This window comes from Nomascus leucogenys, chromosome 13 (genome assembly GCF_006542625.1).
Source record: "Nomascus leucogenys isolate Asia chromosome 13, Asia_NLE_v1, whole genome shotgun sequence".
NCBI lineage: Eukaryota > Metazoa > Chordata > Mammalia > Primates > Hylobatidae > Nomascus > Nomascus leucogenys.
In genome coordinates, this window is record NC_044393.1 from 8,700,258 (window position 1) to 8,720,844 (window position 20,587).

Below are 20,587 nucleotides of genomic sequence, written 5' to 3' on the forward strand. Positions count from 1 at the left end.
GCTTCTTTCTGTGGGTTATTCCCATGCCTGCAAACTCCTCTGAGTTCTACCCTTCTGCCTCGTAAACTCTTACCAATCCTCTCATCCAGATTTAAACATTCCATCTTGGAGGAAGACTTCTCTGTCTTCCTATCCTTCATTTAGGTTTCTTACTCCTCATATTCATTGAACTGTGTACTTCTTGAGATCACTTAAAAACAACTCTAACATTCATTGATTGAAAGAAGAAAGGAAGGAACAAAGAAAGAAACAATTGAACTCAAAACTGAAAGTTTCCAACATTTGAGTAGTACCATGTCATCAGTGTTTTGGGTGATAGTGTTGATGGGGTAGTTGCTGTGGAAAATTGAATAACGTTTACTTACTTGCAGATAGACTCATTTAGATTTATGAATTTAAAATGTATACCTTTTTGTACTGTTTTCTATAATTACTGTGGTTTGGAATACAATTTGCCATTTGAGATTTTTATTTCAAGCACTCAAATATCAAAAGGCGACCACTTCTTACATTATCTCTAACACTGCCAGGTGTTCTTCCATCATCAAATTGTTTAAGAAAACACACAAAACATATGGTTTCCATTGCTCCCTGCGTAATCTGTAGCTTTAGAAATGCAGGATGCTCACACTCTCAGCAGAAAGGAGTGAGCATGAAATATTCATAAGCTTGGTGTTTGTGATTATTAAGTAAAGGCCAATTCTGGTGAGTTTGTCATTTTTTAAAAAATATGTAGTTATTTATTAAGCAGCTTAATATTTGCTATATGATAGTTCTCATTATAATACTAGCTGAGACAGATTCCCTAAGAGGTATATGGAAGACTCTTGAAAATAAAGGACAGAAAAGCCTTAGGAAATACAGATGCATTCAGGAATCAGTACAACCAATACATATCATCCTTAAGGTTTTCAAAAGGTATCTGTCATAATATTTATTTTAACTTCCAGTAAAAAAGTAGAGCATGAGGCTTTGGGATTTGGGATTTGGAGACACTCAGATGTGAGCTAAGTCTTCCTCTGTCACTTACTACTTCTTGTGATATTGGGCAAGTTACTAAACTTTGCTTAGCGTCAGTTTTCTTTTTCTCATCTGCAAATCGGTAGCAGTGATTGCATGAGGCTCGTAGGATGGTTGCCAAGAGTATTGCGGTAATGCAATGCCAAGTATTTATCTCAGTCTTTCCCACATAATACATGTTTGATATTTTGTTTTTATTGATTATGGCATGTAATGTTTTCTTTTGAAATTTGGCATTAGTTCTATACAAATGGAAGCCAAGCAGGGCAAGTCCTGGGTCAAACACCTGCTAAGGTCAGAACTAGTGGAAAGAGTATGTAGATCCCCAAGGACAGAAGTTCAGAGATGGCTCTTTTACATCTTTCCTTCAAAACTTTGGGTAAGTCACTGGATCTCATATCCCTGAGCTGTAAAATGAGGATAATGGTTGCTTTAATTGCATGAAGTTAATGAGATCTTATAAATCAACATATTTTTTGCATTGTGATAATGTTTTTAAATGGCAGCTTTTTCTATTTAACTCTTTCATTTAACGAATATTTAGTGAGCACTTGCACTTTGATGGGGCCATTTTGATTTGGCAGCAAGAATAGATATGCATTATATGTCTTGTTTCAGTAAATCCCATCCATATCTCCCTACTAGTAAGAAGAAAATAAGCTTTTGGTGTTTAAGAAGCCTATAAATCTACTACTATAAATTGATTAATTGATTTTACAAATATGTGCGGTTAGTATGGGTTCAAAAGCGTGGTGAAATATTCAAAGATTGAAACATTGCTCACAATGGCAAACTGTAGGAAAAAGTCTAAGACATCACTAACAGTGAACAAAATAAATCAATGATACATCCATGCAAAGGAATATTATGCAGCTCTTAAAAAGGATAAGGCATACCTGCATGAGAGGCATCATTTTCATACTGCAAGGTTATGCTGCAGAGTTGTGTGGGGCACAGTCTAGACTGCTTGAATTCGAATCACACTTCACTACCTTCTGTGTAAATTTGTTCAAGTCACTTTCTGAATTATACCACCCTTTCCCTGTGTCTCCAACTGGTTGATACTTGCACCTCTCCCAGAAGATGCAGGGATTATCTGAAAAGAATTTAGAAAAGTGCCAGGTTTAGACACATACTCTATATGGGTTTGTTTGCTGCTGTTGGTATTATTATTGTTATTGAAGTGGGTACCTCAAAAGATGTATTATTAACTAAAAATCAAAATGCATAATACTGTCCACATACTATATCCATGTATAAAAGTATATGTTAGAGGATGGAAAATATATGTTTAAATGGACAACATATTTCTGGAAGAGTCTAGAAGAAATTCATTATGTTGCTATCTTTTCAGAGGGTAAATGGAAAACTAGCTGACATGAGAGAGAAGAAGAGAGAATTATCTCTAATTAGAAAATAATTTTAATCTGTTTAAAATGTTTACCATATTCATTTATCACCTCTTAAAAAAACAAGGACAATAGAATAAGTAAATATGTGTAACCACATTATAATCTACGATTTTATATTTATGACATTTTTCCTGTCTGGGCCACATTGATGAGCTTAGTATTTGTCTTTTGTGTGTGTGTGATTGTTGTATGCCTGCACCTCAGTCCTCCCAGGTTCATTTTCAACAAGATAAACCAGGGTAAAAATTTCTAAGCACTGTTTAGATCTTCAACAAAACCTTGAATACTTTTAGAAATTAAATACCCAGAAATGAATTGGAGCATCTCAGAGCCCAGAAAGCATGAGTCATGGAGAATGGATTCCTCCAGCAACTCAAATCCCAGGATCCTCAGCACTCACGACGGCTGTATGTGGGAGGCCCCAGAGGTTTGCCTGAAATAGGGTCAACTGCAGTCTGTCTCAATAAATTTACAAGCATGTTTTATCAAAAGGAGTTGCTTCTTCGAGGCCACTGCCCCTATTAAAACTGAAAGGAAAGTTTTGAAAAAATTAAAACCACCCTCTCTACCCTCCTCGAATAGAACATCAATTTATGTAAATTGTTTTTTATAAGTAGCCTCCGAGTCATTTAAAACATTTTACTTAATCCACGTGGGTGAAGCCTCAAGGTTTCCAGTTTTTGTGCTTCTGCTGGAAGGAAGCTTCTCAGTGCTGTGTGGTTTTCAAAAGGTGCTTACACGGTTTTCCAAGAGGAATTGTCCACAGCAAGCAATCCAGAGCTGGAGACCTCAGTCATTGCAGCAGGAGGCTTATCTGACAGGCTTATCTGTACTTTCATCAGCAAGACAGGCGATCCTGGGAGCTCGTGTCTCAAAGCAAAACAGCCCTCTCTCTACCATTTGCCAACATGTGGCGAAAGACACTGCCTAGGTTCTGTTTTCAGGGGAAATACACGTGACCAGAAGGAGGAGTTGAACCTCTTTCTCTTTAGGGATGTACAGGAAAGGCAGCAAATCCTTGTCCTTTGCAGGAATATGCATGAGGCTCTTGCGGTGCCCTCTAATCTGAATGCACTCTCTTATTCTGGACACAGAGAGCTTGGTAGTGATCACAGCTCTGCCTCTTACTAGCTATATGGCTTTCAGCACACTAGTTAACCTTTCTAGGCCACATTTTTCAAATCTGTAGGGTGGGAATAAATACATTAATCTGACTAATATGTGAGTTGCTACTCTATGCAGGATTTGGACTTTTGCAGTACAGGAATAGTTACAGAGGTACAAAAGAGGGGTTGTTCAGGGAGCCTCTATTCTAGGACTGTAATAAAATATTCTTCCTTAGGTTACTGATTGTGACAGGATATTTCTCCTAAGGTTACTGAGGGTGATGGGCCATTCCCATTACGGTTACTGACAATGGGGGAGTATTCTTCCTAAGGTTATTAAACACTTCTCATAAGATTATTGAGGGTGTGAAAGGACAATGTCTACCTACAAAATTAGTCGTGGAGACTTGGAGAAATGCAGGCCAAGCTGTCGGCAGTGCTGTCCCAGATTGGGCAGTGAGCAAGTGTGAATACTGCCCACCTCAGCCTAATTTCAGTTTCTCAGGGAAGCCCCCAACTGGTTCTAATTCTTCTATTCTGTGCTTTCAGAAATCCTGGTACCTCTTCTTGAGGGTCTTATTATATTTGCAATTTTATATTAACTTGGGTAATTATTCCATTTATTTCTGATTCTCCCACCAGATCTTAAGTTCCATCAGGACAGGGCTGCTGGCTTTTTATTATTGTTATTTGTCTCTATTTTCTCCCAAGGGCAGTTGCCCAGTGAAGGCCTGGGAGATGTTCATACTTGTATTTTTAATGAATAAATGAGCATATTGAGCAATATGTGCCCCCTCTTTCTCAATTTCATTTCAGAAAGCCAGAACATGTATTTCTCTTGCTTATCCCAGCCAGGATCTAAATATGCAAATATGCCACTTTTCTACAAGATAACTCACTGTGAGTCAACTGCAGGACAGACACAATACACTGGAGCCCAAATTTCTCAGGTGAGCATTGGCGTTTTCTCTGACCTGGAACTGTTGCTTCATTTGCATTGTTAACTGTATTATGAATATGTTCAACTCCATTCCTGGCATTTGATGCCTTAATAGGCTTTCAAAGGGGTTTTGTGATGGAGAAATTGTCCTCCAAATTCTCTTGGTGGCCCCCTGCATGCTCTTTTGTAATGTCTACCTGGCAGGTGCACTGGCCATACAATGAATTCAGCCATAATTACCTTTGAAATCCAAAATCACATACTGTTTCAGGACCCGCGAGGGATTTAGCTGAATGCCCATATTAGCTTGAAGCTCAGATTGAAGAAAAAAGAAACACCTGCTTTTCACATTTTAACAGCATTTGTGAAAATCCATGGGCATTCGCTGCGTGCCGTGACACGGCACAGCTCCTCCTTGCTACCCCTGCCTTCCGTACTTCTTTTCTGTGGGTTATTTTATCTTCTCTAGAATCTTCTCGCATTCCATTTTCATTGTGACTCCAAACAGCATTTTCATTTTGGATTTATGGCAGCCCAAGGTCTTGTCAGAGAATAAAATAAAATTAACAGGGTCAAACATTCAGGACGACCAAGCCCAGGCATGAATGTGAAATCGTTAACACAAGGGCAACCTCTAAAGGTTTATGGAAACATAAGAAAGGCAAATGCAGAAGAGGACAGGCTACGGGACTGGCTGACCAAACCACGAGTTACCTGAAGGGCAATGCTGGGCCCAGAGTAGGCACTTAGAGTTGTGTTTGAATGATTCTGATGGCGATAAATCATCCTGGTTTTCTCAAGACATGAATTCCTGTGCTAAAACTGGGAAAGTCTCAAGAAAACTAGGACAGGTTAGTCACCTTAGATTAGCATACACTGACTTTGGGTTTTCTGATAGCCCAGACTCATCCTGCTTTCACCCTGTGATAACCATGGCCTCAGGCAAGATTATGTCCACTTCCCTTCTATTCTTTCCAGCCATATGAGTTCAAAGCACATGTCCATATTGTATCTCTTGTGGACAGGGCACTTGGAGATGGAAAGGATGGGTGAGGGAAGAAAGAATTGTTGGGTTTTGATATATCCAACATATTTTTTCTTTCCTTTTATTCTCTTTTCAGGCAAAGAAATGTGGATATGGACATCTAAGAGCTTTTAGAATATAATTTCCAAGGCAGGACTGATTCTGTGAAAAGCCATCAAATGTACTGTTTGACAGCTGTTCCTGCCCAGCAAATGAACAGGATACCTACGACATGGTGACTACCATGTCATCAGGGCCATGAGATGTACAGTTGACCAGGAAGCAACAGAAATGTAACTCAAAACCTCAAAACAGAAAACCACGTAGCCTATGACAGTGGTCGCTGGAGTATATATTTTATTCTTGCGGATTAGAAAAAAATCTCACGCCATCAAAGATAGAAAAGAAAAACTGGGGAAAACAAAGAATTGAAATAAACATATAAGAGACAAGACTACAATTGCTACATTTATAGTATTAGAAGGAAAAAAAAAAGTCTTCAAGGTGAGGGAAAAAAAAACTGGATCAGAGTTCAGAAATCCCTCCAGGGCATGAGCAAAATGAAGTGAGAGACTCCTAGGTAGGAGGATAATATCATGCCTGAAGTTAGCAAAGTTCTAGACTTGATATAACAGAGATACCACGCAGTTGAAAAACAATTCGTGGGGTTACATCATGCAGATGGTTGCCCCACACCACTCCAGGAATTCAAAACAAGACGGCATTCTGGAGGAGGCTGGACAAGGAACAAATGGCTCTGTTGTAAAAGTTAAATGAGATTTCCATGCCTGCCACTCCAATGGCTCAGGGCACACCTCTAACTATTTTTTTTTTTTTTTTTTTGAGACGGAGTCTCGGTCTGCCGCCCAGGCTGGAGTGCAGTGGTGCGATCTCGGCTCACTGCAAGCCCCGCCTCTGGGGTTCACGCCATTCTCCTGCCTCAGCCTCCTGAGTAGCTGGGACTACAGGTGCCCGCCACCACGCCTGGCTAATTTTTTGTATTTTTAGTAGAGATGGGGTTTCACCATGTTAGCCAGGATGGTCTCGATCTCCTGACCTCGTGATCCGCCCACCTCAGCGTCCCAAAGTGATGGGATTACAGGCGTGAGCCACCGTGCCCGCCCCAATTTGTTTATTTTTAATTGGCCTTCAGCAGCATCACCATAGGAATAGGAAAAACTAAAGTGGACCTGCATTAGCACACCATCATCCACAAAAACCCAGCCTTGTTCCCTCAGGCTGCAACGGGCAGTAGGTTGGGGGACTACTTTAACAAGGGGAAACGACGGCAACAACGGACAGGCAAAATCTCACATGCCTTCTGAGGAAATAGATGTAAAAAAATGGAAGAAAATATTCATTAAATTTTTGTGTCTTAGCAATTGCAGATATAAATTAAGGTGCATTTAAAATGCCACCTTAAGATGTCTGATGTGTGCTGAGTGGGATGAGTGTATGCATGCATCGCGCCTTGTATTATGTAATGACTAGGCTGCTTGGTTCTACTGAAATATTCTGCCACACCCATATTCAACATCCAACAGATCTGTACTGACCACCTGCTGTATACATGGAATGACTCTAAGTCCTGGGGATAGAACAGTGAATACAGCAGACAAAATTTCTGCCTTCATGGAACCTATATTCTTATTAGCAAGATAGAAAAAATATACAATATATATCCTATATAAGCGCTATAGAGAAAATAAAGAATATAGCAGGGTAAATTAAACCACTTATGATAGGAGCAATATTTGAGATAGGTCACTTAGGCAAACCCTCTCCAAGAGGAAATGAGCCATGATACATATACCACCATATATAAATACTATCTAGGACAGAGGGAATAGCCAGGGCAAAAGCCCCTGTGCTTCTTATATTCAAGAACCACTGGGAGGCCAAAGAAATGACAGACACTTGGACCAGCATGCTGTCCATGGCATTGTGAGAAGTGTTTAGTAATAAGTGAAATACATTTTGAAGGTAAAGTTGGCATAGCATGACTTCTTTCTTTCTAACCCAGAAACCCCACACGCCAGATTTCCTTTCTCATATGGACATTTGTGACAGGCTCTCTAAATTGAATCCCCTTAGGCTATTAACTGAAAGGAGCGTGGTGCTTAAAAAAGAGAAAGGAGAGAATTAGCTCATTATGTGATGCCTTTAGTACTTAATTCATTCCTGTGGCCATTCTTTCACTCATTCCTCTTGAAAGCACTTGCTTAGCATCTAATACATGTTCAGCACTTGCTGGGTCTTAGAGGAGAAAAATGAGCAAGGCACAATCCCTGCATCCAAGGACACAATCTTGCTGATGAAGAAAGACTGACAGATGATTACAGGACAATATGGTAAATGCAGCCATCATCATTTGTGTGACCGCTCCACATGATTTGAAGATAGCGGGTCAGCTAGGGGACTCGCAGGAAGTGAGAATCTGGATCAAATAACATCAATTAGGAAGAGAAGATGGCCTGGTAAAGTCAGAAGGAACCAGAAAGGGAAGAAGGAGAGGAGTGAGGGAATTCTAGCAGAAGGAGACCTGATTAGAGGCATGAATGGGTTGTGGGGAGGGCATAGCACATACAGGGGATATTAGGTTTGGTGCTGCTAGTAAAATGGTGTTTCTCATAATTAACTAATGACTGTATGCCTTGCTAAATACATAGATTTTCAGATCCCTCTCTGGGAGATGCTGATTCAGCAGGTGCATGGTGGGAAGTGGGCGTGTGCATCTTCACAAGTACCAGAGGAATTATGATCACTGGGAAGTCTGAGATTCACTGTGTTAGAGGATAAAGAGTTGGGGGTGGGTGTGCAACTGGAAGGAGGGACCTGATTAGAAGAGCCATACATAGAATGCATCATGGACAACAAGCAGGGACTTTATTCTATATGTCAACAGTTAAATTTCATAACACGATTTTAGAAAAAGAAGAAAGGGAAGAAAGGAGGAAGAGATACATGTAAGGCAGAAGGAGTGGAGAATTCAAATTAGAGGATTAACACAGGATAATTATGTTTTATTTTGGCAAGGAAGAAATAAACTAGAAATAACACCACCACCCAAACACAGACACACACACACACACACACACACACACATTCACATACACTATCATTTTAAATCATTTCACAGATATAAAGAGAACACTTTAAATTACAAACTCAAAAGACATGATATGACAAAAAACAATAAAAATATTGTATTAGTTTTCTGTTGCTGCCATAACAAATTACCACAAACTTCATGGTTTAAAGTAGCACAACTTTATTATCGTATGGTATTTGTGATCATAGGTTGGACATGGGTCTCCCTCAGCTGAAAGCAAGGTGTTGGCAGAGCTGCACTCCGTTCTGAAAGCTCTCGGAGGAACTTCATTTCTTGCCTTTTCCGGCTTGCAGAGGCTGCTCTTATAGCATGGCTCATGGTGCCTTCCCCCATGGGAAGCCAGCAAGGATGGGATAGATAAGTTCCTTTCACATCACATCACTCTGATCCTCTTTCCATAATCACATCCCTTTCTCTGACCAAAACTGAGAGACATTCTCCACTTTAAAGGATTCGTGTGGCCCCATTTGAATAATCCAAGATAAATTCCCTGCCTCCATGGCTTTAACTTAATCCCATCTGCAAAGTCCCTTTGCCATGGAAGATAACACAGTAATCGAGCACAGGTTCTGGGGATTAGGAAGTGGAGTACTTGGTGTGTGTGTTGGCAGGGAGGAGGACAGCATTATTTGGCAAACCATAAATATATTAGATTGGGAAAAAATCTAGCTTCATGGAAACCCCCTTCCATTCTCCTTCGTTTCCTCACCTCACTTTGGACCTGCAACGGCCCCTTTAGGAACCAGGGGCCATCAGCATCCAGTGAAGGGTTTTAAGCTTAGAGTCATAGGATCTCATCTCTTTCAGTGAAGAAGAGGATTCTCCAAGTATCCAGCTGAACTCACACCTTATATAATTATTTAGAGGTGACACAATTTTTTAAAATTCCCAATTAAACTTGGCAAATTTCTCCAGTGTTATTTTATGCTCAACATAAGTTGATGTCCTTAAGAATGAAGCTTTCAGTAGCTTTGCCTTAGACAGTCTACGGAGTTCATATTTGTAACAAGCAGTAATTTTCCAGGTGAGTGTCCTCTTCCCTCACCTATGCTTAGGTGATTTCACCTCTGCAAGAGGACAACTTTGCAAGTTTGTTGGTGCAGACAAATAAACAAAAGCTGGCCTGTGCAAGTAGATTAGTCCCTTCTTCCAAAGAAAAAAAAAATAAATGTCTCACTGCATAATAAATGAATCTAAAGGGAGTGAAGGAAGCTTCATTTAGAGTCAAGAAGGAGCACAGATACTTGACAATATTTAATAGCTGAGAGAAATGACTGAACTCAGCACAAAGCCTGGTGCCTCTCCATCACTCCAGAGTTTGCAAGCTTTGTTACATTCCTTTATGATAGATGCAGTTTAATACAGAGTATTTACTTTTATGGTTTCCTTTGATTTTGTTTCTAAGTAATTTTCTCCCAACTCTGTACTTCTCTTAGACGCCACAAAATTACCACTTAGCCCAGAAGTCAAAGAGAGAGTACAAGGGAAAGAGAACATCTGGTTGTCCAAGCCAATATTACTGGGCTTAGCTGTTTGGGATTCAGCCAAAGAAAAGAGAAGCAGAAATGAAGCTCTGTGTTCTGTGTTTCCTCATTTTTTTTCTGTTCCAGCAGTTGTCTTCTGAATGAATGATAGAAGTCCTTTCTACATAGGTCCTGCAGAATGAACTACTAAATGTTTTCTCCTCACGGAAAATGTAACTTTTTAAAATAAGTATGAAAGAATACAAGAAAAGATATTATTCACACTGCTACTACTCATAATTAACCACTTGTAATAGTTGATTTTATGTCAATTTGACTAAGCTAAGGAATGCCAAGATGGCTTATCAAATATTATTTCTGGGTGTGCCCATGAGGGTATTTTCAGAAGAGATCAACATTTGAATCAGCAGACTGAGTAAATTTTTTTAAAAATGTTTAAAACAAAGATGTGTAGTACATTGTTTTTTCTAGATCAATAATGCTCATTATAAATAAATAATTTGTGAAAAAATAAAAATATAAAATTTAAAAATAGCTCCAAATTCAACCACGCAAAACTAGCATAAGTAACATGGCATAAACAGCATTGCAAGTGTCTTCCTATAAACCTACATGGATAGATGGTTGAATGGGTTAGTGGGTGATGACTGGAAGAAAAAAAAGAAAGGCTCTAGGGAAATGTTATGTTTTGGATGATTTTTAAATATAAAATATTGAATATTTTGTCAAATTTAACAGAATAATACTCAATATAAATATAGTTATTTAAGTGAAAATAAATGATTCTACCCTCCAAATATAGTTTCTCTCATCTCCCCAAAATTTAGAAAAAAACATAAATGACACTAAGAATTTGTAGTTATTTTAACCTACAATTTTACAGCTGTGATTTATTCAATTGTATAGTTAAGAAATCTAACACTTCTTTCAATTTCCTCTGAAACCTTCTAACTTATTATTCATTACAGTATTTTTACTTTTTCAGTTTTATTATTTTACATACTCCAAATTTTATAGTTATTATTAATTTGGTGTTTATATTTGAATCAATACACACAGATATATATTTAGTGTTGACCATCAATCAGTTCTTTTGACAATCCTGTTTGAAGCTTTTTATTTAGATTAAAATATGAAATGGTTGGATGGTATTGCCAAGTACCATCCAGCAATTTTATATTTTAATCTAAATAAAAGTTTTAGTTTTTTCAAGAAGGAATTCTGAACAACTCAATTGTGTATAATGTTCTTGCCTGACATCCTCCTTCAAAATTTTGCTAACGTCTCCGTTTTCTTTCTAACAACCTACACCACCTGTTACCAGTAGGCCCTGGCTGCTTGCTAATGCCACCAGCTTCCATTACACTTGGGATTGATAGATTCTGAAACACATCTTTCTTCAATGTAGAGTTTATTCTTGCTCCACTTAGACTCTATACCTTATTATGATTAATTCATGAAATCATTCATTTGACAAGCTATGGAGGGTGTACCACATGCCACACACTCTAGGAAGCAGTAGGCATACAGAAATAGAAATGACCTTGGTCACCTTCTCAATAAGACATCATCACCTGGTGAGGATGACACTCAAGTAAAACGGAAATGATATTATATTAATAAAGAATGTTATGTTATTGGGCCTATAATAGAGATATCTAGAGGGTGCTGGGAGAAAACAGAGTTTAGTTTCATGCCTGTTTTTTCTTATAATCTTTTATAATCTCACATAAAAAATGTTTTGATGTTCTGGGTTAGCTGGTTCTTTGTTACGGAGGGCTGTTCTGTTCATTGTAGAACATTTAGAGGCAACCCTGGCTTCTACCCACTGAAAGACGGTAGTACCCTATATGTCCCCAGGGGGTACAAATCACTGCAGACAAGAACACTGCCGTAAATCAACCCTCCCTTTGAATCACCTCTTTTTTGTTTGGTTAATTGCCTTACAAAGTGGAGACATCTGGTGGTGAGTTTAATTTTATCTTTTTGAGTCACTTATCCACATTTCGTTATTCACTTGAAGTGTGAGGAAGGTAAGATTAATGAATTTATTATCTTTAAGCATCCATTCTGCTGTCACTCTAAGAAATGACATTGTTCTAAGTTGACAGCGAGGGGGTCCAAATTTTCTGAGTATCAACTGTGCTGTTCAGCAAATCAACAGCACAAATGTCATGTCTAGAATTTTGAGTAATTGTATGTATTATTTTTGAAAAATATCTTTATTCTGTTTCTCTAATTAAATACATCACAGTTAATTTTTTAAAAAATATCCCCCAGAGAGTTCACTGATTCTAAAAGTAGTGCAAGGTGGGGCTGCTGCAAACAGATAATCTTCAGTAGATAGATTGAATTCTATCGTCCACATTCTTGACACCTACAAAATAATTTTAGTAAAATATAGCCTGTGAGGTTTCATTCTGACACATGTGGATGGAAACTAGACAAAAATTATCTAAATGTTTAAATGAAGAAAAACATCTTGACACATTGAAGCATTCACATCCTGTGTTTTACAGGAGTTATTATTTTAACTTCATTTTTCCCTTATAAAAGTACTCAAATTGTTTGTGATCATTTTGCAGCTAAGCATATAAATCTGTAAGTATATTTGTTGGACTAGAAGTTGTGAAATAGTGAGAGTGTATTTATTTCACTGACTTTCATTTCATAGAGTCAGAAGAAATTATCCGAGGCCAAATTGTGAATTTATTTAACACCTGTTTAGAACAGTGTTCTGTGTGCTTTATAATACTACTTCATTTGATTCTTCTATCAACCCTCAGAGATAATGCTTATTTTTGTTCTCATTTATCAGATGCGGAAAGAAAAAGGGAGGTTAAGTAACCTGTCCAATGTCACATGGCTAGTGAGTACCTTAATCAGGATCTCAACCAGTCACTCTGACCCCAGATAGGTCTCTGCTATTTATCACTTAAGACTATTTCTTAACAAAAAGAAGCTAAAGTTTACATATAAGGAATAAATCAACTAGAAAATACATACACACATGCATATATATGTACATATATATGATTATAATACTGCTTTTACTATACCTTTTTAATGTCTAGATACACAAATACCATTGCGTAACAGTTGCCTACAGTATTCAATACAGTAACATGCTGCACAGGTTTGTATTCTAGGAGAAATAGGCCATATACCATACAGCCTAGGTGTGCAGTAGGCCATTGATCTAGGTTTCTTTTTGTAAACACACACTATGAGGTTCAAACAAGGACAAAATTGCCTAACAACATGACACATTTCTTAGAATGTATCCCCATCATTAAGCGACAAATGGCTGTAATTAGTCCAGCTTGAGGAAAGTCGGAAAAGGTCACTTCCATGTGATCAAAAGTAATCTGGAAGCATCCAAAAATCTTAAAAGTACATGCCCATGTTAATTCTTCTGCTAATGAGGTAAATGCTACAACTGGGACTAAGGACAAGTTTTTCAGCTTGTTATTGACTCAAGGCAATGGGTCTTCCATGCTTTGTATGATAGACAAATAATTTTGTAGCAGTCAGATCCTCATATATATCATTAGGCCCCTGGCAGCAACTAACAATATAGCTAATAAAGTCAATAAATATCAGTTTGTTTGAATTAGTTTATTTGCACAAATGATGTGTTAAGATTCAAGATAGTATAGTGGTCTAATTAAACTTTTTTATTTCTGATAAGCATAGATTTGCAGAGCTGTGAAGAATAATAGGGATATTTCCCCTGTAACATTTACCCAGTTTCCCCTTTGGTAACATATTGCAGAACTATAGTTCATCATCATCATAACCAGAATATTGACATTGATACAGTCAAGATACAGAACAATTCTATCACCACAATATGGCTGTTTTATAACCACATCCACTTTCCTCCCACAAATGTAACCCTTCATAACTCCTGGCAACCACTAATCTGCTATCTATTTATATAATTATGTACTTTCTAGAATGCCATGCAAATGGAATCATACAGTATATAGGCTTTTAGAACTGTCATTTTTCACTCCACGTATTTCTCTAGAGATTCATGTAGGTGGTTGCGTATATCAGAAGCCTATTTCTATTTATTGATGAGTAATATATAAGGGATCCACCAGTTTGTTCAACCATTCACCTGTTAAAGAACATCTGGGTTATCTTTTATTGGGGACTATTATGAATAAAGCTACTATAAGCATTATGTACAGGTTCTGATCTGATCACATTTTATTTTCTCTGGGATAAATGCTCAGACATGCAATTACTGCTCATATGGTGGTTTCATATTCTGTTATTTAAGAACTTCCACTAGCAATATATGAGTGATCTAGTTTCTCTGCATCTTTGCAGTATTGGGTTTCGTCACTGTAAAATAATAATTAATCACTGTGTATAATTTATCACACTGTGTTTTTAATTTCTATTTTCTTAATAAAAGCAAATTTTATGTGTTTATTTCTCACTTGTATATCTTCTGGTAAAATGCATCACTGTGTTTTTTGGTCCATTTTCTAAGTTTTTTTTAATGCTGAGTTTTGAATATTCAGTATATATTCTCCATCATTTGTCAGATGTGTGACTTGCAAATATTTTATCTTCGTCTTTAGCTTGTCTTTCCATTCTTAAGATAGAATTTTGCAGAACAAGAGTATTTAATTTTGTTGAGGTCCAATTATTGATTTTTTCCTTTTATAAACTGCTTTTAGTGTCAAGTCTATATAGCCTTCTTGCCTAACTCTAGATGTTGAAAACTCTAGATGTTGAAAATGTTCTATTTTTCTATAAATTGTATAGTTTCAGGTTGTACATTTAAGCCTGTGATTTTAATTTTTGTAAAATATGTGACTTAAGTCTATGCTCATTTTTTACTTGTTGATATCCAATTAGCTCACCATCATATATTGAAAAGGCTCTCCTCCTTCCATTGAATTGGTTTTGAACTTTTGTCCAAAATTGTTTCACATATGTATGTGGGTCCATGACTAGACTCCATTCCATTTCACTGATCTGCGTGTCCATTCTCTGCCAGTATCATACAGTCTTGATTACTCTATGTAATTCTTAAAATTGAGTAGACTAATTCATCTCACCTTATTTTTTGTTTTCAAGATTATTCAATATTGTCTAAATCTACAAAAAATTACCACTGTTATTCAACATAGTACTGTAATTCCAAGCTAGAGCAATAACGTAAGAAAAGAGATAACAAGTGTTAAAATTGGAAAGGAAGACATCAAATTATTCTTATTTGCACATAATATAATTTCATATTTGGAAAAATCTAAAGATTCCATCAAAAACTATGGGAACTGATAACAAATTCAGTAAAGTTGCAGGATACAAAATCAACATACAAAAAAATCAATAGTATTTCTATATGCCAACAACAATTCAAAAAAGAAATCAGAAAATGAATCCCATTTACAATAGCTACAAATAATAAAAATAAGAACTAAACCTAACCAAAGAAGTGAAAGATCTCTATAATAAAAACTATAAAACCTTGATAAAAGAAATTGAAGAGAACACACAGAAAATGGAAATATATTCTATCTTCATAGATCAGAAGAATCAAAATTGTTAAACTGTTCATACTACCCAAAGAATTCTGGAGATTCAATATAATGTACATGAAAATACCAATGACATTCTTCATAGAAAAAGAAAAAAAATCCTAAAATTTATATTGAACCATAGAAGACCCTGAATAGCCAAAGCTATCCTGAGCAAAAAGAACAAACAGGAGGAATCACATTATCTGACTTCAAATTATGCTACAGAGCTATAGTAACCAAAATAGCATGGTACTGGCATAAAAATAGACACATAGACCAATGGAAAAGAATGGCGAACCTCCTGAAAAATCCATACATCTAGAGTAAACTTATTTTCAGTAAAGGTGTCAAGAACATACAATGGGGAAAGAATAGTCTCTTCAATAAATGGTGCTGGGAAAACTAGATACGCATATGCAGAAGGATAAAACTACACTCATAACTCTCACTATACAAAAAATTCAAATTGAAATGGATAAAATACATAAATCTAAGACCTCAAGCTATAAAACTTCTAAAAGAAAACATTGGGAAAATTCTCTAAGACATTGGTCTGAGCAAAGATTTTTTGAGTAATACCCCCAAAGCACAGACAATCAATGCAAAAATGGACACATGGGATCACATTAAGTTGAAATGATTTTGAACAGCAAAGCAAACAATCAGCAAAGTGAAGAGACAACCCACAGACTGACAGAAAATATTTGCAAAATATCCATTTGACAAGGGATTAATAACCAGAATATGTAAGGAACTCAAAACAGTTCTATAGGAAAAAATCTAATAATCTGATTAAAAAGTGGGCAAAAGGTCTGAATAGACATTTCTCAAAAGAAGACATACAAATGGTAAACAGGTATATGAAAATGTGCTCAATATTATAGGTCATCAGATGATGTGGTTTAGCTCTGTGTCCCCACCCAGATCTCATCTCTAATTGTGATCCCCACATGTCAGTGGAGGGGAACTTGGCGGGAGGTGATTGGATTATGGGGGAAGGTTCCCCCATGCTGTTCTCATGGTGATGGCTGAGTTCTCAGGAGATCTTATGGTTTAAGGGTGTGGCACTTCCTGGCTCACTCTCTTCTCTCTCCTGCTGCCATGTAAGACATACCTTACTTCCCCTTCACCTTCTGCCATGATTGTAAGTTTCCTGAGGCCTTCTCAGGCACTTAGAACCGTGAGTCAATTAAATCTCTTTTGTTTATAAATTACCCAGTCTAAGGTAGTATCTTTATGGCAGTGTGAGAATGGATGGATACATCAGAGAAATGCAAATCAAAACTACAATGAGATATCATCTTGTCCCAACTAAAACGGCTTTTAACCAAAATACAAGAAATAGCAAATTCTGCCAAAGATGTGAAAAAAGGGAACCCTCATACACTGTTGGTAGGAACATAAATTAGTACAATCACTGTGGTGAAGAGTATGAAGCTTCCTCAAAAACTAAAAATAGAATTATAATATAATATAATATACAGCTACTATATGGTCTAGCAATCTCACTGCTAAGTACATACCAGAAAGAAAAGAAATCAGTGTATTGGAGATATACCTGCACTCCCATGCTTATTGCAGCACTATTCACAATAACCAAGATTTAGAAGCAACCTAAGTATCCATCACAGATGAATGAATAAAGAAAATGTGGTACACATACACAATGGAGTACTATTCAGCCATAAAAAGAATGAGAGCCTGACATTTGCAACAACATGGATAGGGATGGTTAATGGGTAGAAAAATATAGTTGGCTAGAACAAATAGGAGCTAGTATTTGATATTAAAATGGAGTGATTACAGTTCACAGTAATTTATCATACATTGTAAGATAACTAAAAGGATATAGTTGGAATATTTGTAACACAAAGAAACAACAAATTCTTGAGGTGATGGGTAGCCCCCCCAAAAAAAAGATTGCTATTGCTATGTCTTCTTGGTGGTTTAACTCTTTTATTATCATATTATGTTCATTTCTATCCCTAATTTTTTTTGGCCCTTGTATTAGTTCATCCTTGCATTGCTATAAAAAACTATCAGAGACTGGGTAATTTATAAAGAAAGGAGGCTTAATTGGCTTACAGTTCCACAGGCTGTCCAGGAAACATGGCTTGGAAGACCTCAGGAAACTTACAATTATGGTGGAAGGGGAAGCTGGCACATCTTACATGGCTGGAGCAGGAGGAAGAGAGTGAAGGAGGATGTACTACACAATTTTAACAAACAGATGTTGTGAGAACTTATTATCACGAGAACAGCAAAGGGAAACCTGCCCCCATGGTCCAATACTTTTCACCAGGCCCTTCTCCAACATTGGGGATTACAATTCGATATGAGATTTGGGTGAGGACACAAATCCAAACCATAGCATCCCTGATCTCTTTTTTGATATTAATATAGCCATTCCTGCTTTCTTTAGATTAATGTTTGCACAAATATCATTTTCCATCCATTTATATTCAACTTGCGTGTATTATTTTACATCAAATGAATTTCTTATAGCCAGTATGTAATTGGGCCAAATTATTTAACTTCTTTGACAATGACTTCTCATTGGTACATATAGATCATTTACCATTAATGCAATTATTGATATGTTAGGGCTTAAATCTGGCATTTTATAATTTGTTTTTTGTTCATTCTTTTTGTTTGTTTCTGTTTTCTTCTTCTTGATTCCCTGTGGTTTATTTGAACATTTGTTAGAACTCCATTTTGATTTATATATAGTGTTTTTCAGTGTAGTTTTGTGTAGAACTTCAGTGGAGGCTTTAGGTATCACATTATATATACATAATTTTATCATAGTCTACTGGTACTGTCATTCAAGGAAATCCATTCAAGAAAATTATTTTAAAAAATACAAAAAACTTACTTACTTTTATGTTTCTTTTTCATCCCCATTTATAATATTGCTACCTAACATAGTTTCTGATATACATTTAGAACCATGTCAGACAGTGTTATAATTTTTGCTTTCACTATCACTCATAATTAAGATAACCCAAAGGAGAAGGAAGTCTACTGTATTTATCTATATCTATATTTCTGCTTACTACCTTCTTTCTTCCTAGTATTCTAAGATCTTTTATTTTGTCATTTTGTTTCTGTTTAGAAAACCTCCTTTAGTCCTTATTTTAGAGTAGATGTGCTGGTGACAAATTGTTTTCTTTCATCTGAGAATGTCTTAATGTTCTCTTCATTCCTACAGGATATTTTTGCTAGATAAACGATTCTGTGTTGACAGTTCTTTTCTTTCAGCACTTGAATGATGTCGTGTGACTTCTCTGTGATCTCCATGGTTTCTGATGAAAAATCAGCAGTCATCCATATTGCTTTTCCTCCCCTTGGTAAGGTGTCATTTCTCTGCACATTAGATCACTATAGTGTCTTGGTATGGATTTCTGTTCTTGGGCTTTGCTCAACTTTTTGTAGGCAAGTTGAATCTGTAAGTTGGATTTTGCAAAATTGGGGAATTTTCAGTAATTATTTTAGTACTTTTTCAACCCTTTCTTCTCTCTCCCCTCCTTCTGTGACTCCTATGAGAGTTTTGACCTTTTTTATAGTCTCACCAGTCCATGAGGCTTCTTTTTCCCCATCCCCTACCTCAATTTATTTTCTCTCTTTTGTTCAGATTGTGTAATTTTATTGTTCTTCTTTCCAGGCTTCTAGTTTCTTCATTAGTCCCATACATTCGACTGTTGAATTCAATGGAGCTATGTGTTTGCTGAGAGTTTCTGTTTCTGAGCTCAGGCATTCTACTTTTTTCATTTGTCCCAAGTATATTTGTAATGGCTTGTTGAAGCATTTTCATGACAGCTGACTTAGAATATTCTTCAGATAACCCTACCATCTCTGTCATTTTTGCATTGGGATCTATTAATTACCATTTTTCATTTAGTTTGATATCTTCCTGGCTTGTTGGCATGACTAATTTTTTTTATTGAAAATTGGATCTTTTGAATATGGTATGAGTCTCTCTATATTATTTAAGTCTATTGACTTAGTTGTTTTTGAGTTTTGTTTTTGTTGTGTTTTGTTTTGTTTTCTGATACCACTGTGGCAGGGGAAAGGGGCTTCCATCTCATCACAGCCAGGTGTGGGTAAAAGTCCATGTTCCCCATTCAAACTCCGTTAATGTATTGGTAGGAGGACTGCTCATGTTGATTTGCAGAGTTGGGCATTCTAGTTTCCCACCAAAACTGCACTGAGAGTTTACTTGGCTGAGAGGGTTTGGAGTGTCACAGGATTGCTTCCCATGTGCCATCCAATTAACACTATGTTGGAGGATGGGTAACCTTTTTATTGCTGGATGGTGGTAAACATCCAAACTTTCCACTAGGCTTACTCTGTCACCACTCCAGTTGGGAGAAGAAACACCTTTGCTGCTGGGTGAAAGTAGAGATCTAGGACCCCCATCCGGTCTCCCCTGACACCATAGGGGTGGGGCCGTTACCATCATCTGGTGGAGAAGAAAGTCCTGCCTTCTACATGTTTTTTTATGGCATCACTGTGGCAAGGGGTTATACCTAGTTGCAGGCTCTCAAAAGTGGATATCCAGGATCCCCACTCACATTTTTCTGGTCTACATGGGAGTAAGGCCACAGTTTTTTATGTGGTACTTAGTTTGACTATGGCACTTGTTGTCTAAAAGTTTTCTATCTTGCTAGGCTGCCTCTTACCTAGTCCTTTAGCTAGAAAGAGACAGAGAGAGAAGGTTTTTGTTGGGTGTGTGCGCGTGTGTATGTGTGTGCGATCTTTTCCACATCCCAGCTTCTTTAGCTCCATGTCTGGGATATATGAGGCAAAAAGGAAACTCAGGGATCTCACCATTGTGTCACTGCTTGGATCCCCAGGTCCAAGCTGATCTGTATCCTTTTTAAACTTTCAGGGCCTTCTTGTATTTGTTTTACATATAATGTCCAGGGGTTTTAGTTGGATTA

At 37.1% G+C, this 20,587-nt stretch overlaps 2 long non-coding RNA genes across 2 annotated transcripts; one reads left to right on the top strand and one right to left on the bottom strand.

The window, feature by feature from the left end:
• Nucleotides 1-789: 789 nt before the first annotated feature.
• LOC105740682 lies at nt 790-7,624 on the top strand. The gene is made up of 3 exons (XR_001116755.2): nt 790-918; nt 4,355-4,488; nt 5,600-7,624. It is a non-coding gene; the product is annotated as an uncharacterized LOC105740682 (long non-coding RNA).
• Nucleotides 1,196-4,922, bottom strand: LOC105740683. Its single transcript, XR_001116756.2, has 3 exons — nt 4,719-4,922; nt 1,917-2,116; nt 1,196-1,427 (listed from the first exon to the last, which is right to left on the bottom strand). It is a non-coding gene; the product is annotated as an uncharacterized LOC105740683 (long non-coding RNA).
• Nucleotides 7,625-20,587: the final 12,963 nt, after the last annotated feature.